Raw genomic sequence first — 25957 nt, 5'->3', positions numbered from 1 at the left:
CCGAGAGGGCTATGGAGCGAAAAATGGTAGGGGTAACATTAAGAGCTAAGAAGCGTGCAGAGTGGGTCAGAGAAATAACTCAAGTTACCGACATTCTAGTGGAAATTAAGAAGAAATGGACATGGGCAGGACATGTAGTGCGAAGAGAGGATAACCGATGGTCGCAGAGGGTAACAAACTGGATTCCAAGGGAAGGAAAGCGTAGCAGGGGGCGGCAGAAAGTTAGGTGGGCAGATGAGGTTAAGAAGTTCGCAGGGGTCAAGTGGATGCAGCTAGCACAGAACCGGGTTAAGTGGAGAAATATGGGAGAGGCCTTTGCCCTGCAGTGGGTATAGTCCGGCTGATGATGATGATGATGATGAAGAAGAAGATTGTGCTAGTAGCAAGCTCTTTCAGCCGCTGAGCGTTAGTTTCCTGGTATTCAGGTTTACAGTGCACATTTTTTCATGCTCTTTGTGGCCGGAACGCTGCATTTTTGCTTTGCGAAGCTAGACGCGATCAGTTTTCTGTGGAAAGTTGGCAAGCACGTTTAAGATACTCTGCGACATCATGAAAGCCTATTTGTGCTGCCGGTGCCTCAGCTAGGAGCCTTTTCGGCACCTTGCCATTCAGCTTGCCGAAAGTGTTATTTAGACTGACGTTCAAGGATATGATAGCACACATGGGGCTATCGCCGGCGTTCTGTTCAGTTCTAAGCAGGGCTTCGCTGGAAGAAGCATTTCTTTTTTCCCCGTTCAAATTTATCGCTAGCCTTTCTGACTTCGTCAAGATCGACTGCTCTGTCTCGCTATTCCGTGATAACTTCATCTAGATAGCGGCTTCAATTTTTGAACAAAGGCGACGTAACCTCGGTCGCCCCATTGGACACTGGGATCGCCATAGGAATAGAAAGAAATCGAGATCTACCGCCGGTAGAGGCGGAGGAGATTGCAATAGCCATTGCCATTGCACGACCAGGCGTGAAGCACGTCATCAGCGATAGCAAAGCGGCGGTTAGAAATTTTAGCAAGGGTAGAGTCAGCTATCGTGCTGCAAAACTTCTGAACGAGTCGTCTCTCGCCGAAAGCGTGACCATAATCTGGCCCCCAGCACACGCCGGTCTCGCCGGCAACGAGGCTGCCCACATGCTCGCCCGCTCCTCGCTACCTCGGGGTGCTGCGGACGCCTCCACAACATCTAAAACCAAAGAATGTATAGGTACCTTTAGGGATATAACCGACAACTTGAAGAAAGACCGAAGGATATATCCGCCACCGGTTAGATACCTGAGTAAAAAGGAATCGTACGACTGGAGAAGACTCTAAGCTCGAAATTTCTTTTCGCCCCTGTGGAGGAGTTGGACGGGTGCCAGAGGGCGGAAGAGGGACGGTGCAGAAACCGAAATTTGTAAATTTTGCGGCCACGTGGCAACATTAGATCATATAATATGGAGATGCGTTCGTGCACCAGGGCGCAACGCGATTAAAACTAGCGATGAATGGGAGACCACGCTAAGAAGCTCCGACGAAAAAACACAGCGATTCGCCGTCCGCCTGGCGGCCGAGGCTGAAGACCTCTTCTCCTAGACGAGGCCGGGTGTCGTCTGGCCGCGGTGTGACAGACTGCCTCCCCGGACGCCTGCGTGCAGACACGTAGGTGGCTGCTGCACCATATTCGGCGGAAATAAATGTTCTTCCTCCTCCTCCTTGTCAACATATCCAGCTAAGCAATTCATATATTGACTCCTTCCATATATTGACTTTGCGCCGCTGTTTCGCGCTTCACAAGAATTGCGTGAAAAAGCCGCATTGGCATCGCTATTGTTATAAAGTGGTGCGAAGCCTAATTGCAAGGCTTCCTGGTTGGTTGCCTCGAAATCGTCAGCGATCAGCTAGCTTACGCTTTGAACCGGTAGTGGTTGTTCGTCGTCGCTTTGTACAGTCGAGCGCTATTTGAAGGTTATCACGCGAGCGTCGACCGGGAACATGAACAGCACCATGGCCCAGAATTCTCTGCCGAGGCGAGGGAGGTATCAAGGCAGTTTCCCTCACTCTTTTTGCTGTTCCTTCAGCAGCCGTCACTCCCTGCTGGGACATCACTTCCTTTTTTCTTTTGGTTGTGCAAACAGGCAGTGATCGTTGTGCGCATGACATATTATTCGGTATTATCTGAAATTGGACACTTTATCGCAACAAATGGAAAGCTTAGAATAGAGAGAAAGGGTGGTAAGTTTGTCGCGGGGGTGATGGCTGTTGTATGGAACAGAGAACGAGGAAGAGAAGATTGCGATATCATGACGTGTTTTGTTCCAAACTCGGCCGCCAGGGTGCTAGGCTGGTCGACGCTCGCGCGTTAACATTCAAATCGCGCTCGACTGTACCTCCAGTGCTACGGTACATCGAGTTTAAAGGTGGCGTTACAGTTAAAGTTGCGTCACTGCGTTAGCGGGAAATGTCAATGCCAGGAGTCTCGAGTTTGAAGAATGTAGAAGGTCACCCATACACTCCCCTTGTCACAGCGGAGAACTGCGACAAGTAGTTTAAAAACCAACCGTGCGAACGCGAGCATGACCGTTATTTGTTAGTTGGAGTGTGAAGCTCCGTCAGGCCGTTTGAAAGCGTCTCTGCCTGACGTAACGAGTGAAGCGGCAGAGTACGATTGTTTATCGAGCTGTTTTTGCTCGCTTTCGTTGAGTCTTTTTCACGCACCCAGGAATGCACTGCAGCGGCGCCCATGACGTCTCTGTTGTCGTTTTCTTCTTTTTTTTTTTTTTTTTTTTTTTTACCGAGGCGACTGCGCTTTTGCGCATCTGCCATCCCGCGCTGCGGAAGGCTGCGGAAAGAATGGCGACGTTTTTTGTTCCTTTTCATTTGCAAACGTGACATTTTGAACTGTCTATTAGCGCCATCAGTCCATTGTCATTTGTGGCTGCTCAGTGACTCTGCGAGCGCGGCAAAACGCCGCTTCATCGTCTGGCTCTTAGCGGCGCCAAGGGCGGAGGAGTTGCACGGCCCCGGCGGCTGGGGTACCTGGAAGGTAGGGGACAACCTTTAGTTTTGTTTTTCGAGGTTGAATACTAAGATCTTCTGAACAGAGTCTGATATCGGCGACCCGGTCGTCTTCTGCTTGCCTTAATAAGCTCGCACAGGAGCATCGTTCACTTGTGTAGAAGCCGATCATGGTTGTTGCGGGGGCATGAGGCCCATCTGTCGAAGGCAAGGATGCGCTTTGGATAATTACTGACACGTATTCTGATTATAATTGCGCTTCTTTGCTGCCACTGCTTATAAGGACCACGGGCGGCCAAGAGCCCGTGTTAAACTCTCAAGATGGGTAGACTGTGCTGGGCGAGGTCGAAGTGATATGCTATGGTTGCTATGAACATAACAAATGTGTACGCTGCCACAGAAGAACCCGTCTCTGATACATTTCATATATTTATTTATTTATTTATTTATTTATTTATTTATTTATTTGCACATACTATCAGTCCATCTGGACTAAGATAGGAGTGGGTTTGACATCAAAATTTATAAGCGCAGGCCAGTACGATATTTTTCTTTACATTACAAAGGAGCATTCAGTAGAAACTTTAACGCATCAAACGAGTCTATCGTTTGACGCATTCCAAGTATCCTGTCGTTGGAGAGTGCTCCTTAGTATATCCTCTCTATTTCTTTGCACATAATAGTTGCGTTTTATTTATGACACGTATGTTTTGGGCCTATATATTGCTATCGCTAGAAGTGATGCCTACTGTGGTTGCAGAAATTTCGATTCCTCTGTAAAGATCTAGCACAGAGTACTAGGAACTTACAAAGAAAGTTTGATTTCGCTATCCTGGGGTTCACGCAATTAGCATTTGAAAAAAAAAAGGCGGGGGGGGGGGGGAGTTGCACTCTCACGTCCTTAGTGATATCTAGCTTAAAGTACATCCTGCTGTCTGAATCTCGGATTCAAAGCAGATAAGAATTAGCTTTTGGTGGTGTGCAGTGGGTATAGAAGCTCGCATAAATGCGAAAAAAAAAGATGCCTTTTTTGTTTCGGTGACGCTACCCAGAAGCTTACGACGCAACACAATTTAATTGCCGTGCTGTGATGCTTCTGCCCGGCAGATATATGGGCAGAAAGCCTTGTAGTATACTAACAGCGTGTGCAAAAACAGTACGGCGTGTCCGGGGGGGGGGGGGGGGGGGGGTGCTATGTTCGCTCGGCTATAGGTTTATCAGCTCAGGCTGTTTGCTTTGATATCTATCAAACTGCTTTATTTCGGCTGGCGATGCAGTTTTCACTTTGGATTTGTTTAAACAAGTCTATTCGGGTTCACCTTTGCACTGTAAAGTATTGGGGAAAAGGTAGGACACCACTTTGGAATCACCGAAAGTATTTGCAACGTTAGCGCTGGAGCGAGAACAAAGGTGGAGAGAAGTAGTGCGAGGGCGCTAACCCACAGTTTCTAGTTTTTTTATGATAAATATTATAATAAATTTGTAATAGAATGGCGTTGAACTGATCTCTTAGAACTGCTACTGTTTTGCTTCAGCTTCTAATTTACTAAATTTGCGCCGAGATTCGCTCCTGTGTCATACCAGAACATTCACTGCTTATCAATAGCGATTTTATTCCCTGCTGTGATATGTGGGCCTCCTCATTCAGCGCTTGCAGCAGTTTCGGCGACGAGGATTTCTTTCGGGAAGAGGTGCGCTGGTGAATTACTCCTTGGTGTATAGGATTGGGTTCTTCTATTAGTAGGTTGTAAGAAAAATATTTCCACTGGCCGTTGGCTGCTAGTTTATTGTTGAGCCATAAAATTGTGTTTAAGAGGTAAACATTCGTAGTCGAACCACTTCGAAAACGGTTGAGGACAAGGGCAAGGTAAAGCCGTTAATGTCAGATGTTCTCCATTGGAAGGTGAGAACCCCGAAAGATTCCGATTATAAGGTGTGGAGCCAATCTCTTGCCGACTTGTGATCACTGTTGCGACCGGGCTCCTGCTTATCAGGGTGCGTTCAAAAAGATGTCTGTACATTATGAACCTGCTTGAATTGAAACATCATCTAGATTGAACCAGTCCGTATAAACGTGCCTGTATGGGTCTAGGGTAAAGTGAATGCAATGGTCCTGGTAGGATAATTATGACGTCATCCTCCTATAGAAAACGAGAGGGTCGAGTTGGAAGTTCCTCAAAGCCTAATTATCGCCCTCCTTTTGTGCATTCCTAAAACGTTGTCATAATCTTATATTTTCATGCAAGTAATCTTTAGTATAATTTTGTAACCCTACCTTTAAGTTGTGCATTCTTCAGCTGACTCCGGATACCTCCTGTGGGAGCCAAAATCCGATCGTACATTCTTACGTTCTCCAGTGCACCCGGGGACTATTCCTCTTCCTTAAATGTAAGGATGTGATTTTCATTCCTCCACTGTGCCACCTACTATGTCTAGCAGGTGACCAGTAGGGCTCCGTTGAGCTGCCACCTGCATCTGCTAGCGGATTGCCGGTTACGCCTACTTCGATGACATGCTACAAGGGCGGTGCGCTATGGAAGAACGGGCTCCTAAAAAGGATGTAGTCCGTACCTTGTTAATTTGAATTAGGTACCTAGAGTAAAACGATTACCATTCAGACAGCATCGTGCATCTTCTGGTATGTACAGGAGGTGTCTGATGGACATTAAGAAGGATTTCACTAATGGAAAAGGCATATTACTGAGTTTTACATAGGAATAACTTTGCCAGCGGGTCCTGGCAGCCAGCTTTGTTTTTGGTTTTGCCAGGGCAATAAACGCATGGACCTCGTGCCCAGCTTATTTCATTACGCACACCTCATCCACATGAAGAGGAGTTAGTACGATAAGCTGTTTTGGTAAGTTTCACCAAAGAAAACTTTCAGCAAAACTGTTTCTTGGGCTAGCTGGTCGGCGAGTTGGCTCATATATATATATATATATATATATATATTACGGACGACAAGGAAGAAGAAGCAGGCAGTGGCGCGGGCAGGAGCGCTCGCGCTAGGCCCGCGAACATTCATTAAACGTCATCGACCATCGTCATCGGTCATGTTCTGTCTCTTGTCTTCATCGGCTTGCCGCTTCGTAACAATATATATATATATATATATATATATATATATACACACACACACAGTGTATCACAAACAACAAAGAGAGATGACACTCATCGCATGCACATGCCATGTACCATCGAGGAACGCGATTTCTTTGTCTGACAAATTATTCGATGAAGTATTAATGTACTACGCTGCTTTCTTACGAATCACGCGTGCCTCGATTATTTCATTATCGTTATGTATGTATACCAGCGCAAACAGCAATACACACGACTATGAACGAGGACACACAAGCGCTAAACATCCAACTTCCAACTAGAGTTGGAAGTTCTGCGCTTGTGTATCCTCGTTCTTTGTCGTGTGTCTTGCTGTTTTGCGCTGGTATACATATTAAATGGATCATCAAATAGCCCGCACCTTGACCCTACTGAATATCGATTATTCCAGGCGTGCATCGAGTTTTGCTCCTTGCCTCAACATCGCACTCACTCAACATTGAAATATAAGTTTTACTAGGGCGACGATGACAAGGTTCCGAGAGGTTACCATGCCTTGGTTGGACCGCATTACGCTTGTGTTCTGAAAGTATTTCATTTAAACATCTGCCAGTTTGCCATATGTATACTCGACCACAAGGTAAAGGAATAAGGTATACCATCCCTTGTACACACTCAACAAACGCATTTCGATGCCTTTTGATGGATCCCTTTGAGTGGCTTGGAACCGGGTTTGTGATTCTTGATAATTTCGACAGCTTTCCTTTGGCAGAGATAACCAATCTCAGATTTCCCTTTTTGGCCGCCCTCTTGAGCCTATTTGAAATGCCGTGCATATATGGTATCACTGTACATATACGGTGCGCTGTATCCTGTCTGTCTTTCACGTCCCTGTCTTTTTCTGCGCTTAACACCTCGCCAAACATGAGAAAACTTTCAGGTTTGATTTTTCACAGAACTTGGCTTGGACGGAGGTTTATTTGCCAAGCGGGTGCCGGATAATGTTTTCGTGCAATTTCGGCGTATGCTCCGGCAGACTGTAAACTGTAGCGATCGTGGTTGCATCCTCCTGAGCGTGACTAGAACGAGACTCTTCGGTATATTTGGCTTGTATTAGTTGGTGGTGCGTCCGGCTGAGCGACGACTAATGAAAGGATCAAGAAGAGAGTGTAGCAGAGGGAGAGTTGGCAGACCGGTCGCGGTGCGCACGTAAGAGCGATGATGGTCATTCGTAGTATGCTTTTTGTTTGAACGCCGCAAATCTTTGCTGCTGCCATCCGCATCAGGAGAGAAAAAAGCGGCGTCAACTTTAAACGCTTGGTTTGAGTTTTAGTTGAGGCTGTTAGAGTTCACTCCAGAGCAGTCCCGAAGCAAATTTGCATACAGACCCGGGAGTACGGGTATTACGCAACTTCTTCCTGTTGATGTCAACATTCTACGTCCGGTATTTGTTCTCGTTGCCTTTTTATGTTTCGGGAGGAGTGGCGTAAGAAGACCGATACATGGTAGGCTGGTCGCCAACTGCTGCGGTGCCGATATCTCATATTTTTTGTTGCAGGGAATTGAGCAGCATCAGGTTTTGCTTTTTCCATCATATATTTGACTCCCTTATAGTCGCCAATGAAAATCTCGTTTCAGAGTCGCCGTGTGGAAGGTATGTAATTTATACACACCTCGAGGCCATTCTGCATGACTTCAGAGGTCATGCAGGAATTGCGAGATTGGGTTGTAGGTGAGCCATATGTGAAAGTACTGGCAGATATCTATAGTGACTGCACAACAACCATAGTTCTGCATAAGCAAAGGGATAAAATTCCAATTATGAAAGGTGTGAGACAAGGAGACACGATCTCGGCAATGCATTTTACAGCTTGCTTGGAGAGTGTATTGAAAGGCATGGAATGGTAGCAGCTACGCATCAGGGTCGATGGAGAATATCTCAGCAACCTGCTACCCGCTGATGACATTACCTTGTTAAGTAACTTAGGGGACCAACTGCAACTAATGATAAATGATCTAGACAGGAGAAGCAGAACGTTAGATCTAAAGTATAATATGTAGAAGACTAAGGTAATGCTGAACAGCCTGAGAAAAGAATAGTTTAAAATAGGTAGCAAAGCGCTGGAAGTGGTAGGCGATTATGCCTACTTAGGACAGGTAGTGACCGCAGACCCGGACCACGAGAGGGATGTAAATAGGAGAATGAGATTGGCATGGAGCCCATTTGGAAGGTACTCAAAGATTACTACTTGCAGTTTACCGGTATCAATCAACAGGAAAGTGTATTACAGTTGCATTCTACCGGTAATGACCTATGGGGCTGAAACATGGAGGTTAACGATGAGGGTTCTACTTAAGTTTCGGACAACGCAGAGGGCAATTGGACTGAAAATGGTAGGTGTAACGTTAAGAGATAGAAAGTGCGCAGAATCGAGTCAGATAAATAGCTCGAGTTAATGACATTTTAGTGAAAGTCAAGAAGAAATTGGCATGGGCAGGGCATGTAGTTCGAAGAGAGGATAACCGATGGTCTCTGCAAGTAACCAATTGGATTTCAAGTGAAGGTAAGCATAGCAGAGGGAGGCAGAAAATTAAGTGGGCGGATGAGAATAAGAAATTCGCAAGGGTGAAGTGGAAGCAGCTAGCACAGGACAGGGTTAATTGGAGGAAAATGGGAGAGGCCTTCGCCATGTAGAGTGTATTTGTCAGGCTAATGATGATGACGAGATCATTCACATACGCACAACATATCAGTGTACAATGTCGTTGTGTCAGCCTTCAAATGAGAGAGTTTGCTTGGGAGCCCTGATTGCTACCTCATTCTGTGCAGTAGAAATCTGTAGCCACAAAATATTCGGGGTTATTTTGTCACGTGCTTGTTGCACATGCCAGTTTTCATTTGCGAAATGGAGCGTAATCGCGTAAACACCGTAACATCGTCCACCAAAACAAGAAGGCATAGTACAAGCACTTGTCTCGTATCTTCATTTTTATCAGTCGTTAATATTTTACGTCCGTCTAAAGAAGTCTATACCAACTGCCCTAGCAGAAAGTATTGCTGAGTCATAAACGATCACCGCATCAACGAACCTCTTGTGCCTGCCAGAGTCAAGTAATATATAGTTGCTATAGGGCGAGAAGTTAGCAATGCTGTCGTTACCAGCACCTGTCTCTCCATGTCATATTGCCACGGTAGTAAAAATGCTGCTGGGAACCAACAAAAATACTGGCTTGAGAGGAAAAAGAACTGATACTGGGCTGACTTCTGCCCTTAAATCCCTATGCAGCTCGGCGGCGGCGATAGCAGCAAAAGTGCTCGCGGGTCATCGAACAACGAATGCACATTGCATTTGCCTGCGCTCAATTTAAAACCAGCGAAGAAACATCCAGCTAAAGCCACAAAGATGACTACAACAACCAAGCATTGCGGAAACAGACGCGAGTGGTTACCATCATTTCACAAGACACATCTCGGTGCATTTTGCACAATGAGGAAGATGATAAAGTCACACTTCGGCGATACTGGTGCGTAAACAAACAACAAAAGTTAGTTTTACGCGGTTTATCAAGTCGCATGCCAGCGGCTTTTATTAGCAAGAAATAATGGTTACAAAGGTTTGCGGCAATGCAGTGTTTCCGTCACAGGTAAAAGGACACTGACAACAAACACACTTGCGTTCTGTATATAAAATACCACATGCGGCTTAGGCGCTGGTTGTAAAGGAAAATCTTTTACCGCCTGGAAAATGTAACAAAAAACGAAATAGAGCTGTCGTCATAGGTGTCTGCTTTAGCAGGCAAACTGCGGTTCGTCAGCACAATATTTCGCGCTGAGGCTCATGGGGTACCCTACACATCGCTTTGTATTTCCAAACATTAGCCATCACGTAGTTTTGAAGTTTGACGTGACGGGTTTAAAAAAACCGGCGGAAAGATTTCCGTGCAGTTTTTTCTCCAAAATATCAGCACCTCTTGTTTACGTGCGAAAGCCATAGACGAAAAAAAAAAAAACATAAATGCGCTTAAGTCTGCTTAGGAGAAAATTGCGAAAGCATTAGGAGTTCTGTCAGGCTGGCGGATTAGCCCGTGACTACGCTGGCAGACCGGGGCCTCACTCGGCCAGATGACGTGTGTTTATGTCTCATTAGGTTTAATGAAGGAGAGGCGTAGATGGAACTTCATGAAGACGACGATGTTCACTGCGCAACGCGACATTGTGTTGCAGTTTTACACGACGTCTGATCGGCTGTGGTGATAGATAGCTGGGCCAAGCATGCTGTTGTCGAAGTGTGTGTGTCGAATTGTGGTTCCATTCCTAGCGGTGACATGATGTTTTTCTTATGTCCTTTCATGCGGAAACGCTCAAATGAATAGCTCTGATTAAAGGCTTTCATGACAAGCTCTAATTAGAGGCCTTGTCCAGATACCCATCAGCAGTTAAATGTAGCTAAACAATCAGTCGTTACGAGAGGGACCTTTAACCACAAAAAGTAAGTTTCACACAGGAAGGTATACAGGAAGTTCCAGTATATTAAGCGCTGCCTTTTGCAACTGAAACGGTTTGAAGCAAGCAAACAAGCCCCGCAAAGGGCATCCGTTAAAACAGATGTTTAGTGTGCTGTGCTACACGACAGAACCCGAGAACCCATACTTAGCCATGCATGGCATCGCAATGTGCGGGTAAAAGCGGATCCTGGTGATTGAGCCGATGCCATGGGTTTTGATCTTTGACACATCTCGACAGAGGTGGCACATCACTTTGGCTCCAGCTTCCTGCAAGCGACATCACCGGTCTGATCCGTGAAGGGAAAATCAACAGTCACCTTTTCGTGTCTTAGCCTCCATCTTTCACTTTCCTATCCACTTCTCACAAATCTCTCGCCTTCTTTCTTGGTTTTTCCTTTTTTCATGGCAGCGAGGATCAGCCTTGAGTGGCACACCATCCTGAGTTCTGCCGTGGTGAGCGGCTGCCACCATAGCCGAATACATTTTTATGCTACCGCTAGGTTCTGTAAAAATCTTTTTACAAAATGACAGCGGACGAATGTGGCTGTAGATGGTTTCCAAAACTTTCCACAATTGTTATTCTCAAATTCCACGTAATACCTAGTGAGGTCGACGTAAAACTAGCATAGGGCCCCGCCGGGGTGGCGCAGTGGTTAGGGCGCTCGACTACTGTTCCCAAGGACGCGGGATCGAATCCCGGCCTCGGCGGCCGCTTTTCGATGGAGGCGAAAAGCAAGACGCCCGTGTGCTGTGCTATGTCAGTGCACGTTAAAGAACCCCAGGTGGTCGAAATTTCCGGAGTCCTCCACTACGGCGTCCCTCATAGCCTGAGTCGCTTTGGGACGTTAAACCCCAAAACCAAACCAAACCAAACCAAAACTAGCATAGGTACTGTCACACATTATAGTTGCAAAACCTGTAGTAAAAACCTAATGCGCAGGATGTAAAGCAACCAAGATTTAAAGTGGGGATCTTTTGCTTGAACTGAAATATAATGCACAGCACTCCTGAGTTCGGTGACAACCATGCCATAATAAGCAGTCATAGGGCACTGAACGCAGTTCGTGGCGTCATTTCAGAAGCGAGTTTCAGAATTTGATAGAGAAGGAAATGTCGAAGAGCACAGCAACCGCATGTTGCCATGGACGTTCACAGAAAAAGTCCAAAGGGAACAAAGAAATCTTCATAAACCTCCCAGAATCGAAAAGGTCGCTCAAATTAAATTTTCGCCCATACATTCCAAACCCCCATTGATGTTTAAACCGCAAAAAATTGCCAATGCCTCGCAGAGCTAGCGTGGCGACCAAACATGTGTGAAATGCCCTTCAAAATAATACCCTGCTGAGAAATCTCAAGCTAAGACGCATTGCGCAGACCTAGAAGGCGACCATTTTGCCTACTGATGATCTTGCCCAACATGAAAAACCGAAAACGAAATAGTTACCTTAAAAACAAAGGAAAAATATAATTTAAAGAAGCGAGTTGAAAACTCCCAAACCAGCAACCCATTTACAAGGCAGTGCACAGCATCTGCCATCGGCCTCTGCCGACACAATTACAGGGTCTGCGGAAGGACCATGCATGCCTAACGCTGGCACACCAACACCTGCCCAACCATTTCTAAAAGAGGGCAGTTAGCTAGTCAAACGTTTTTTTGGATACGGGGGAGGCCTAGAATTAACACATAACTCATCCACGGCTTCTTCGCCGAACGCATGGACCTCTAGGAAGGTGATAGGCGTCAGACCAGGTCCGCCCCCACTAGAGCGGAATAACAGCGCAAATTATAAGGTGGAAACAACTATGACAGGTTAAGGACAAGCCAAATAATATCTCTCTTCAACTGCCATAAGGTGGAAACAACTATGACAGGTTAAGGACAAGCCAAATGATATCTCTCTACAACTTGTTCTTGCAGAACCAAACACCAGACGATGTTTACTAAGTTTGCTATGGGTGTCGCCCATTTTATCCCATTGTCCTGTGGCCGAATACACATTGGCCAGAACCGGAAAATACCTAAGCGAACGCTTGAAGAATCATCAAACAACTTTGTGCTCAAGCGCGAGAAGCAAATTAGCCCTGCACGTCAAGCAATACTATTGTCTTCTTGGATTTCATCATGCACGTATTATCAATCGGAAAAAATCAAGACGTGAGCAGGCGCTGTCGGAACGTTTTTAACCATAGAGAATGAGCAAACATGCATAAATGCTCCTTCGGTTGTTATCGCCAAAAAGGAGAGGTTTGTTTTGTATTAAATACCTTCTTTTCGCTAGAAGCCCATGCTATCGCAGGGACAATATGTGTTTGTTATATATGCTGTTTATTCTTCGGAACAGATCAGTCGTAAGTCAACTGGGGCTCTCTGTGTACCTCCTCTGTCTCATGCTGCGTCTGGCTTCAGAGGTTTAAGCATTATGAACCAACATGCCCAGCAATGTACTTTTTAAGAGCTTAATTAAGCGGGAAAAAAGAGGAATACGGGTAAGGGGGCTGCAAAAGTCCTAAACATATGTTTTGAACTTTTCCTCGGAAATTGACCATGCGGCTTCTAATGATCTTGAATTTCCCTGGATTAAAAAACATTACAGCGACATAATGGTTGTTTTAAAATGCTATTCCTTAGTTGCCCCGCCGGGGTGGCGCAGTGGTTAGGGCGCTCGACTACTGTTCCCAAGGACGCGGGATCGAATCCCGGCCTCGGCGGCCGCTTTTCGATGGAGGCGAAAAGCAAGACGCCCGTGTGCTGTGCTATGTCAGTGCACGTTAAAGAACCCCAGGTGGTCGAAATTTCCGGAGTCCTCCACTACGGCGTCCCTCATAGCCTGAGTCGCTTTGGGACGTTAAACCCCAAAACCAAACCAAACCAAACCAAAACTAGCATAGGTACTGTCACACATTATAGTTGCAAAACCTGTAGTAAAAACCTAATGCGCAGGATGTAAAGCAACCAAGATTTAAAGTGGGGATCTTTTGCTTGAACTGAAATATAATGCACAGCACTCCTGAGTTCGGTGACAACCATGCCATAATAAGCAGTCATAGGGCACTGAACGCAGTTCGTGGCGTCATTTCAGAAGCGAGTTTCAGAATTTGATAGAGAAGGAAATGTCGAAGAGCACAGCAACCGCATGTTGCCATGGACGTTCACAGAAAAAGTCCAAAGGGAACAAAGAAATCTTCATAAACCTCCCAGAATCGAAAAGGTCGCTCAAATTAAATTTTCGCCCATACATTCCAAACCCCCATTGATGTTTAAACCGCAAAAAATTGCCAATGCCTCGCAGAGCTAGCGTGGCGACCAAACATGTGTGAAATGCCCTTCAAAATAATACCCTGCTGAGAAATCTCAAGCTAAGACGCATTGCGCAGACCTAGAAGGCGACCATTTTGCCTACTGATGATCTTGCCCAACATGAAAAACCGAAAACGAAATAGTTACCTTAAAAACAAAGGAAAAATATAATTTAAAGAAGCGAGTTGAAAACTCCCAAACCAGCAACCCATTTACAAGGCAGTGCACAGCATCTGCCATCGGCCTCTGCCGACACAATTACAGGGTCTGCGGAAGGACCATGCATGCCTAACGCTGGCACACCAACACCTGCCCAACCATTTCTAAAAGAGGGCAGTTAGCTAGTCAAACGTTTTTTTGGATACGGGGGAGGCCTAGAATTAACACATAACTCATCCACGGCTTCTTCGCCGAACGCATGGACCTCTAGGAAGGTGATAGGCGTCAGACCAGGTCCGCCCCCACTAGAGCGGAATAACAGCGCAAATTATAAGGTGGAAACAACTATGACAGGTTAAGGACAAGCCAAATAATATCTCTCTTCAACTGCCATAAGGTGGAAACAACTATGACAGGTTAAGGACAAGCCAAATGATATCTCTCTACAACTTGTTCTTGCAGAACCAAACACCAGACGATGTTTACTAAGTTTGCTATGGGTGTCGCCCATTTTATCCCATTGTCCTGTGGCCGAATACACATTGGCCAGAACCGGAAAATACCTAAGCGAACGCTTGAAGAATCATCAAACAACTTTGTGCTCAAGCGCGAGAAGCAAATTAGCCCTGCACGTCAAGCAATACTATTGTCTTCTTGGATTTCGTCATGCACGTATTATCAATCGGAAAAAATCAAGACGTGAGCAGGCGCTGTCGGAACGTTTTTAACCATAGAGAATGAGCAAACATGCATAAATGCTCCTTCGGTTGTTATCGCCAAAAAGGAGAGGTTTGTTTTGTATTAAATACCTTCTTTTCGCTAGAAGCCCATGCTATCGCAGGGACAATATGTGTTTGTTATATATGCTGTTTATTCTTCGGAACAGATCAGTCGTAAGTCAACTGGGGCTCTCTGTGTACCTCCTCTGTCTCATGCTGCGTCTGGCTTCAGAGGTTTAAGCATTATGAACCAACATGCCCAGCAATGTACTTTTTAAGAGCTTAATTAAGCGGGAAAAAAGAGGAATACGGGTAAGGGGGCTGCAAAAGTCCTAAACATATGTTTTGAACTTTTCCTCGGAAATTGACCATGCGGCTTCTAATGATCTTGAATTTCCCTGGATTAAAAAACATTACAGCGACATAATGGTTGTTTTAAAATGCTATTCCTTAGTTGCCCCGCCGGGGTGGCGCAGTGGTTACGGCGCTCGACTACTGTTCCCAAGGATGCGGGATCGAATCCCGGCCTCGGCGGCCGCTTTTCCATGGAGGCGAAAAGCAAGGCGCCCGTGTGCTGTGCGATGTCAGTGCACGTTAAAGAACTCCAGGTGGTCGAAATTTTCGGAGTCCTCCACTACGGCGTCTCTCATAGTCGCTTTGAGACGTTAAACCCCACAAACGAACCAACCAACCAACCAGCTGTTCCTTAGTTATATGTTTGCAGGATAGCCTAGGAACGGGACAAAACATTTTAAAGAAGCGCAAAAGTTTCCGTTGCGATTGAGAACACACAAACTGGTTCGCTGGAGGTGTCGAGATTGTAGTTCAGAGTGGCGTCGCAACTAGCGTTATAAGTCTCACAATTAAATATGAAGCTACCGCTGTTGGCATTCTCTTTTTTAAAACAATCACAATATTCCCAGCATATTTCCGACCTCACCAACAGTACCGCTTCACTACATAGAAAAAATTTCGACACACCCCGCCGGGGTGGCGCTGGGGCTAGGGCGCTCGACTACTGTTCCCAAGGATGTGGGATTGAATCCCGGCTTCGGCGGTCGCTTTTCAGAAGAGGCGAAACGCAATGCATCCGTGTGCTGTGCGAGGTCAGTGCACGGTAAAGAACCCCAGGTGGTCGAAATTTCTGGAGTCCTTCACTACGGCGTCTCTAATTGCCGGAGTCGCTTTGCGACGTTAAACCCCACAAACTACAAAACAAACCACAACTTTTGACACAATTACCAGAACTTTATTTGTTTGTTGGAGATTCTTATGCCCACTTCTTTCTCTGTGATTGTAAAAAAAAAAAAAAAAAAACTGACAAAAGAGGCAGCATTTTATTAGATTTTACTCTGTAATTATGTCTCCCTGCTGAATACAGGAAAAAATACCTGTTGCCCACCGAGCACAAGGAAAATGACCTTCATAGATTTATACTTTACTTGACGTTCTCTGGGTAACAATTTAAAATGAAATGGTTTAGACAATTCACATGAAAGCCACTATCTGTATGTAATTATCAATATGCCATTATCATCATCATCATCATCATCATCATCATCGTCATCATCATCATCATCACGGATCCCGACAAAGACACGTCGATGGCAGCTTCATTTAGCCTACGGGATGTTCTTTCAGTCTGAATCCAGACTTGGTAAAATATATTTAGATGATCTCAACGTCGACAACATTAACGAAATATTCACTACCTGTATCATTACAGCGGTACACTAATCCAAACCACAGTCATCATGACTTGTGCGACAAATGCATGAGCCATCGTACGTACGAAAGTAGAGTGAAGCAAGAAAGGGGGTGGGGGCAGCTATAGCCCGGGGAATGTTTCAGAGATATCTACCGCGTAAGAATTTCATGAATTTCAGAATGCGAGACTAAAGCGCGATATATTCTCCTGAATGCAGAAAAAAGAATCATGACAGACAACATGTCATCCATGTACAGCTGCATCTCATTTAAAAAAAATGCGGGCATGAGTGGGTAAACTTAAAGACAACTTGTTCCTTTTGCAATATGTTTTCTCACAGCTCTCAGCACACGAACAACCATCGCAAAATTTGCAAACATGCTGGGAGAAAATTTCTCAAAAGTTTCTAGCTAAGTTCATTACACAGGCTTGTTTCTGAATTAAAAAAAAGAACACAGCTGGAAAGCAGAAGCTTCCAACAAGTGGTGACTTGAACGAGTCTTGCAATAAATTGTTACACTTCAAGAAATTCAAGTGATACTCTCGAGTGAAAAACAGATGGCACCCGGCAACGATGAAAGACGTGATATGCGTGCCTATCTCAGTACCCGCTGTTGAGGCACTTTTGAAAACTTTGAGCCAATTTTGAAAAAAAGGTTATCGGGGAAAATTCCTAATGGCTGAAAAAAAAAACCCGTTATCGTGTTCCGGAATCCTGGAAAGCCACCGACCTCCTCTAGCGCCTCTAGTGCCACAGCTTTCACGAATTGGCTTGATAAATCTTTCGACAGCGGGCTAAATATAAGGGTTATGTTCACTCTAGAATTCCGCGAGCTCAGTAATATACACCAAAGTGGTTTCAAGAAAGCATGCTCAAAAGTATACCGCCTCGTCTGTCTTGAAAACACAGTGCCAGAAGCGTTCATATATTATCAACACTATCCAGCAGTTTTCTTTTATATGGAGAAGGCGTATGATAGGAATTTTTAAATATCTAGTATATATAGACATCCGCAGGAGAATGCTAAACTGCCTGAATGGCTTCCCATCTAAACGCCCTTCTCACATACGCCTAGGCCACTCAAAAATGACGTATTTCATAGGATGATTTTAAGCAGTAATCTTCCTCTGATAAAAATAAATTCCACCGAAGGACGGCAGAGTGGAATATGGCGCCCACATTCTATAAAAACCTGTTATTTCAGGCATTTGGCAAATAATGCAGTTGGTTGACGAAGGAACGAACATATTTTACCCTGAAACCACGTTTTTTTCAGGAGAGGGTGCACTGTTGGTTGGTTGCGTTTTAGGTTCCAGAACAACAAAAGAAATGAGAGATGTCGTAGTGGAGGGCAGCGGAAATTTCGACCAGCTGAGGTTCTTTAATATGCACTGACGTCACAAGGTACATGGATTGTTGAGCTGAGTTTTGAAAAAAAAAAAAAACGACTTTACGGAGGGGAGCCACATAATTCCGAAGTCCATAACGTATTCAGTTTGCGTTGACGACCTTTAAACTGTATGCACATGCTCCAGCTTAAAAAACATGTGAAAGAAAGATATAATTCACGCGAAACAAACTAGCGATTTTGCAGACAAAAACGAGTATAAATTTGATCACAAAAAACAAAAACAGTTGTTTTTCCCTTCGCGCTCAAGCGAGATTTGAAAATTGATTCTACCCTTCGTTTAAATGAGACCATACTTCTAACGAAGAAAGGTGAGAAATGTTTAGCCATGACCTCTGACATAAAGCTCACATTCCTACCCCGCATGAACAATAAAACTTCCTGAGCTCTGAACATCATTTAGGGTCTGTCATGAAATCGTAGGGGCTTTGTAGAGCATGCTTCCTCCACATTTGCCGCTCTCTGGTAAGCAGCCGTCTAGATTATAGATGTATAGTTTAAGATTCGGCAAGAAGTTTATATTTAAAACGAATAGATTTAGTACACAGTCTTCGCCAAAGCCTGCTACGCTGAGCATGCAGAACGGCCAATATTGTAACCTTTACCTGAAGACAAATGAGCACTCACTGGAAGACAGAAGAAAAGCATTAACACGTGCATATATTCTAAAAATAAGGTGACAAAGAAAACACGGTTGCTATTTTCCCATTTTACCATATATTCTGCATTTTGTTCTAGCCACCTTTGGCGGATTTATCTGGATGCTTCTTCGCTAATATATATATATATATATATATATATATATATATATATATATATATATATATATATATATATATATATATATATATATATATATATATATATATATATATATATATATATATATATATATATATATATATATATATATATATATATATATATATATTGCAACGAAAGGCAGAGAGGTTGCCCAGAGTGAATAAAATTTGTCCTGCTACTCTATACTGCGGAAGGGGAGAAGAAAGAGGATTATGTTGGTTGGGCGATGTGGGAGAAGGCATATCAAAAAATATACAGGCCCAGCAGTTCGCCTTACAAGCGCGAATCGAGTACTCCTGTTCAATTTATGCAAGTACCTGTCCGTGAACGCCAGGTTTAAACGCAGTTCTTCTAACAAGCATGTATGATGGCGCGGAATTTCACGCGGAACACAAAATGGTGTTGTCGACGACAGACATGATGACATATTATTTTTAGAACCAGCCAGTAAACAAATAGCAGTGCAATCAGCAGGGTGACTGAATCATACCCCTTTAAACAAATGTACACGTCGGAGAAGAACTGAGAATAGTTTATTACTTGTGGAGCCCATAAATACTAAGTTAGTAACAATCTCTAGGAAAGAGAACCAAGATCTGCACAACACTTTCAAAAAAATTTATATTTATTTAAGCATAAGCCAATGTTTTCAGAAATAATGAGTGATTTGCGTGGTTGACTATGGTGTACGGTGTAACGAGGCCTACCTGTTGGCGCAGTCCCGTAACGTTACCTCTTGTAATATGTTGACCTTCAATGTGTTATCACACGGGGAATTTATTCTGTTGCGGAAGTCAGGAAAAGTGTTTAGCTCTTATGCCATTGCCGATGATACTGTGAGTGGCTAATCGCATAAACATCCACTTTTATGAAGGCCCCAAGATAGCTGTTCCGAAAGTCACAATAGATAGGGTGAATGGGAGACGTCAATGCATCCTCAGCTGTTTGTTTGCACGTTAATTATCTTCCGACATCGTAAAACGTGGCGTCAGCCTTAGTACACCGAGGCCAAGTTTCGAGTACAGTATCATGCAGCCAGCAGTCACCGAGATCATGGTGTCGCTGTGTGCAAGAAGCTTGTGGTAAAATATTTGTCGTCCATTTTGAGCATAGTTTTTGGTCCGCTGCACTTCACCGAGAAAAGGTCGTTCCCTCGTCGCAGCATTCCTCGACGCAGTAGATAGTATCCACGTGCGGAAGAAGAGGACAAAGGTCGAAAAATGTCCGGGCTCTACGTGCTCGTTTCGTGCTGGTGATGTGTTGTCCTCCAGCGATAAACGACTGCGGGTCGGTCTTCTACCACAGGGCAGTCCAATCGGGAGAGTCAGAAGGCACGTGTGTGGGCTCTAAAAACTGGTTGTCAGGCGCAAAATAAGGATGCAGCATTTATTGCGCTCATGTATTTAGTTTTTTGAAGTGTTACTGTGAAATAGAGCTAAAGGTGTAGCCATGGGAAACAAGCGGACTGGAAAGGGGCTACATTATAAATTCTTCCAGCTAGTGAGGGTTCTAAATTTTATTGTCTGGAAGCTGCAACATTGTGCAAAAAGAGCGCCCTAATATTACTGACCTACTAAGAGTACGCCCTTAGGCGTGCCTTTGCCATCCTTTGCATGCGTTCAGATGAACTGCATGCTCTGCGTGGCGCAAAGAAATGAATTTAGCCGGACGGAATCAAAGGTGTCAGGAATTTACGCTGCGTAAACAGTTATGCCAGATAAAATAGTGCGTCTGTGTGCAAAGGTGCACTAAAATACTCATCAAGAACCGATGAAAGAAAACTAGAAAAATTACAGGAACAACTAAGTAACATTCATTGCTATATTTCTCAATGGGCTTGGATCATTTTCTCTTTTGTACAGCGCCACTGCATGGAATTCATGTCCTTATTACTGTGCTACCGCGTTCAACAACACCGAAGCTGCATTACTTCGCGTACGAAACAGGTAACCTGTAAACAAAACCGACAGTAACGAAGGTCTACGTATTAACCTAGACCCAATCATCCATTGAAGCCTGAACGTCATGTTCTTCCGTGCCAGCACATTGCGGTGTGGGATGTTCTTGCAATATAGGGCCAACTCCTGCGGCTTCTAATAGAGATCATATAGGTGATTCATGTGCAAATACATAACTGGGGCCCACCGCTACTGCTGTGCAACGGCATAAGAAGGAAAGAACGGCGGAGTTTTTTTTTTGTTGTTGTTTATTGCGATCTAATTTTCTAATCGTGGAGATGATTACGAAGTAGAAGGAAATATCAACAACCGTGGGTCGCCGGCAGGATCCGAACCTGCAACCTTCATTTTAGAGCTTTAGCTCTACTGGTCACGCTCACGTGTGCAGTGAACATCTTCGTCTTGATGAAAGTTTCATCAGCGCCGCTTCTTCTCCAACATACACGCCATCTAAGAGGCCGCGACCGAGATCGTGAACGCAGCGTCGGGCGTGTAAAAAAGAGGAGGCATGGTAAAAAGGAAGCCACTCTTGCTAAAGAAATAGACCCCTCAGCCGTGCCAGACAGGCTGCCGCGAACACCGAACGAAAAATCGCATTGACCGGTTGGCGCGGAATAGAGCTGAAATCAAAGCGGTAGCAGTAAATGCGACGCCGGCTGATGGCTAACGCTTTTGATTTAGTTTAACTACAGCAACATTTTACGATTTTTTCTTTTCCGGTGGAGAGCACCGCTGTTCCACAGCAGCATGCTATTCAGTGTGTGCGGCGGTAATTGCCGCCCTCTTCCAATCTCTTTGGACCTCGAGGCTGTGCTTGGCTCGAACGTGTACTGCCTGCCTGCGAGCAGAAGTGATACGCCTAAATAACGATGCCGCGGCAGGGCTAGTTTGCATTTTTATATGGTGTACTTAATCCGTGCTAACACATGAGCTACTAAAGCTGGCTGTAAAAGGCAGTGCCCTACGCTCCTGAGTGATTTGCACCCAAGAGAAATAATACCAGGCCACGTTAGCAAAAGTCGCGAAACCTCGAGAAATGTTTTTTGGGTGATTAGCTTTAGGATGATGGACCAGCGCGTTCCTATAATCCATCCTTGTCGGGATGTAGTATTAATGAACTGCTTGGAGGGGATTTTTTTTTTCAAGGAACTTTATTGACAAAACGAAATAATATGTACAAACACTGTTTGGACCGATAGCTCAGTAGGCTAGTGGCCGGTCCAAATACAAATATTACTTTCAGATTCAACCATAGAGGATAAATGATTGAAAGGAACAATAATGATGTAAACTCAACATTACTGCTGCAATTGCATACATATGAAAGAATACAACAAAGTGCATGTAAAATATAATACCCACATATATGATTACCAAATAAAATCTATAAGCATAATAGTGCTACCATGAAGAAAAGGAGAATTAGAAAGACTATGGTTAAAAATTACAATAAAGTGCAAGCGAAGTACACGATACACTCACAAAAATTATTGCGCACACGTAATAGCATGTGCGCAACAACAAATAGCAGTGTAAAGCATGTTTCATAGCTAAGAAAGAAATTCAGACAGAATTCGCTTAGACTGGTAGTACAGTTTACATGTCAATTTAGAATTTTTGGCGGCTTTTACCTCGATCGGCAATTCATTCCATATTTTAACACCATTGAACTCCATCAGTCGCTCACCATACACATTTCTACATTCGGGGAGGTTAAAATTACAGCATGCGACTAAGAAATCCAGCTGAAAATCTCATTACAAGCTAAGGCACTTCATTCAGAGTGCTTCTTGAGACAACATATGTGTTTATTTTTCTCGGCGATCATATAATTACATGATATGCCATTTCGAGCCATAATCGCCGCTAGGCAATGAATAGGAGAAGCAAAATACCCGTGCCCTCCACTGCAGGCTTTCATTTTACAATTGAAAGGTAACAGAACAAGTGCTTTTTTTAAGGAACAGCTGCCAGGGGTTGGCATAGGTGCCCAGCTTTTATGATGTTTTTCGGATATGTGTGGTAGATACAGTATTTTGCATTTGCTAGTACTGCAAGTGCGTTCGTCGAGACTGGTGTCGAAACCGCGGCATCGTGCTCAACAGCTGCATGCCGGACACGCCAAGCGCATTGAGGTGTTGCGAATAGCCTGGAATTTCAAATCGTTGCTACTTGTTTACATATGAGTGTGGAATACGAACACGAATGACGGTTATAAGAACCCACGCACTCTCGCGTGCTCGGCAGATTGACCGAGCAGTCGTGAAGCGGGCGCTTCAGCTCTCGCCTGCCAGTGCGCTGTCAACAAGTTGAGAAGAGAACGACAGACTTCAATCCCATTTAACTCTTTACTTACCTCCATTCTTTATAGCACCACGACACGTGCACATTCATTTTACACCTAGGCCTTCATGTTATGCAGTTAAGCGCCTCGATAAGGAGCCGCTATCTCCCGAGCGAGCGATCAAAACACAGCACCTCCTCGTCAGCATTCCGCCTTTTTTTGTATGTCTCTGCTTTTCCGGGGCACATGGAACTCCAGACGCTTTATTTCTTTCGTTCTCTCTCATACACTTTCTTTTTCTGTTCCTCCAGTGAGCAGGTCCACCTGGGTCTTCTGACTAGAAAGAAGCTATACAGCGAAGGATGCTTAGAACTATTGGTGCAGCAGTTTGGGTTCTCCGGGCTGACAGCGGGTCCTAAAAGAGGTTGCAGCCAATCAAGGTAAGAGCGCTAATTGTATCGCTGTTTGTTTCATCGCACTTGTGACTAACGGTTCGCATCGTAAAATTGGTTAATAGAATTTCAAGCAACCTAAAAATTTCTTTAGAAGAACTCCACCCTGGGCAAGTTGGAGCATGACTATTGTCAAGGATGAGTTGCACGCACAATAAATCGCAAACCCAGGGGGAACGATGAAGGCATAAAGAACGCGAAAATCCCCGTATTTCACTCAAATGGAACCACCGCAACCGGCTTGGGAGTCTATCAACGTACTTTGCGGATATGACTTTTTATCTTGATAATTTGGAGTCGCTGCTTGCCACTGTTCCTACACGTGAGTCGATTAAATGACATCACATATCTTGTGGACCCAGCAATTTAAATGGGTGTAGCTTTTGTGCTTATCAGTGAGTGACGTTAAGGTATATACGTATAGTAGTTTGTCAACGCGATGACGTGCATGCTCCCAGCTGAGTGTGTTTGCTTCAGGTACAACGAAAATAATTTTGGACAGTGGCTTCTGGACACGCGAAGGTAGTGAAACACAGCACCTCCTTCAGCGGCGTCATCCAGTGTTCACTGCTCACTCTGAAAAGATTCTATCCGCGAGGACTGCCTACGCAGTGGCTGCTAAAATCAGGGTAACACTAAACATGACATATCTACTTCTTGTAACGCGGGCCATAACTGCGACTGGCTCCGGGCTCGAAATAAAAAAAGAAAGGAAACAGAAATGAGGCAGCCAGAACTCAACTGTAGAGCATAAAGTACGCGGAGTTTTTGAGCTCTATTGTACTGTTATAAAGAGCTGTCAGTCCTGCCTTCGCCCCTATTTTTAAATGACATCTAGGTAAGGGTTTTCAGGACATGAAGTCTCTCGACCGATTACAAATGTTGCTAAACATATGACAGCCGAAACTTGGAGTTATTTGACACTTCCCTTAGTAAACCCCCCTCCCACCATTTTTACTGTAATAGCGTTATATTCCCCTTTATCGGTTGGAAGCGAAAAATTACCACCTTGCCTCTTGCGGGCAGATTGGTCGATCAGTTGTGCTGTATCCTGAGATCTCACGACATGACCAGTTTCAAAGTTGCTGCCGGCTCTCGCTTATCTTTTAAGATTTGAGCGCGCAGTGGGAATTGAACCATGCAGGGAGCTTGTGTCGTAATACGAGCTGGTTCTAGGTGTTGCTGGTATGTTACGTCTTGGTTAAAGCAGGGCTTCATATCTATGCCTGGTGGCGTTTCACAATATGTGCTAGGTTAGTACTCTGTAATAGTGAGTAGGTGTGAGATAAAGGTGAGCACCAAACTGAATTCATGTGAATGAGGGTCCGCAAGGGGAGAGGGCAGGCGGGACAAGATAACGGTGCCTGGACGAAGCAGAGGACAGTCTAATAAAAGGTGAGGCTTAAGGGAAAAGTTGTAGAACTCGGCCTATTATTTTGTGGGCGCATTGAGGGGACCCCGAAGAGTTATTTACAAGACATAGAAAACGCGCACGTGCAATATATATCCCATCAGTTTTCTCCGGAACGCAAAGTGGTTTGAGCTAGCTTCACTAACCACGACCATATTGGCGATTGAAAATGAGCCTACTCCTCTTTCCCCTCTATTCAGAGCACGGCGTAAGAGAAAACGAACAGAACAAGCCGCAAAGGTGGACGGCGCTCTACGTCGCCCCGTCCCAACCACGTCACGTGGTAGCATCCAGTGAATAGGGTCACCAAACAAGCACCAAATGACGCCATTAGGGAGGCTTGTATTTGTCGCCCAAATCTGTTGCTGGTGGTGGCCACTGGCAGTTTCCTCAAATTATTTGTAAATTAGAGGCTCTACGTAAAGCTTTATAATTTACCTCGAATACTCGCGAAGACTTCCTATATGCACTCTTGCATTGCAATATTGCGTCGACTATCGCTTTAAGGGCCCCTTCTAAGCGGCGCGGCTTTCCTTAGTATAATACGTCCTAAAAAGCAGCACTCACTGAGGCATATTTAAAAGCTCACCGAAGGAGGGCGCACCGCTCTTAAAATATCCACAGTAGTTTGAAGAACCTTTAAAACTTGGCTACGGGTCCCCTGATTTCGTGTTGAAGTCTGTGCCTTCTATTCAGCACGTGTGCGTGTCGTCATACATACGGGCGGATCTGCGATAAACAGGAAATGAAGTTGACAAGCGTTTGTGAAGGATCGGCGCGATGTTCTCGTATTTCGTTCTCTGTCGACCAATATGGCATTCTTTGCATAGATGTGATAGGTCCGACGCGCGGTACATGAAGCGTCGGCTATGGGTAACGCCGAGACTGTCCCAGAGCACCATGTTCGGTCATATAATGCAACGTTATGTTCCCTGATCGCTATAGTAAATCAACACTAATTCGAAAGGGTTTCCCATTTCTTGGAATTGCGGAAAGGAAAATGGAGAGCAGAATGAGTAGAAAACAGTGAATAGTTCACATCTCAATTGATGTCGCATTGAATTTTTGAGCTTATGATTACATCTAATGCATAGCTTTTTCTATTTTAGTAACCGGAAAAAGTTTAACGGTAGAATGCTTTGTCACGTAGGAATTGTGTGTGGTGTGCGGTTAATGCAGACTTGACTTCTACCTAATTATAA

At 44.6% G+C, this 25957-nt stretch overlaps 1 protein-coding gene across 2 annotated transcripts in view; it reads left to right on the top strand.

Annotated features, from left to right (window-relative positions):
• The first annotated feature begins 2850 nt into the window (after window positions 1–2850).
• The window catches only part of LOC146195184 (monocarboxylate transporter 13-like), a 68385-nt gene continuing 45278 nt past the window's right edge, over window positions 2851–25957 (top strand). Inside the window, exons 1-2 of one of the 2 annotated variants that reach the window (XM_084597718.1) lie at window positions 2851–3015; window positions 23204–23332. The gene's annotated coding sequence lies outside the window, so the exon portion shown is untranslated. The remainder of the gene's footprint in view (window positions 3016–23203; window positions 23333–25957) is intronic. The other variant, XM_084597719.1, reaches the window with a different exon arrangement.

This window comes from Amblyomma maculatum, chromosome 3, assembly GCF_055883805.1.
Source record: "Amblyomma maculatum isolate TAMU_Amacu chromosome 3, ASM5588380v1, whole genome shotgun sequence".
Classification (NCBI taxonomy): domain Eukaryota; kingdom Metazoa; phylum Arthropoda; class Arachnida; order Ixodida; family Ixodidae; genus Amblyomma; species Amblyomma maculatum.
Note: the sequence above shows the minus strand (reverse complement) of the source record. Positions and strands in the feature narration are given on the sequence as shown.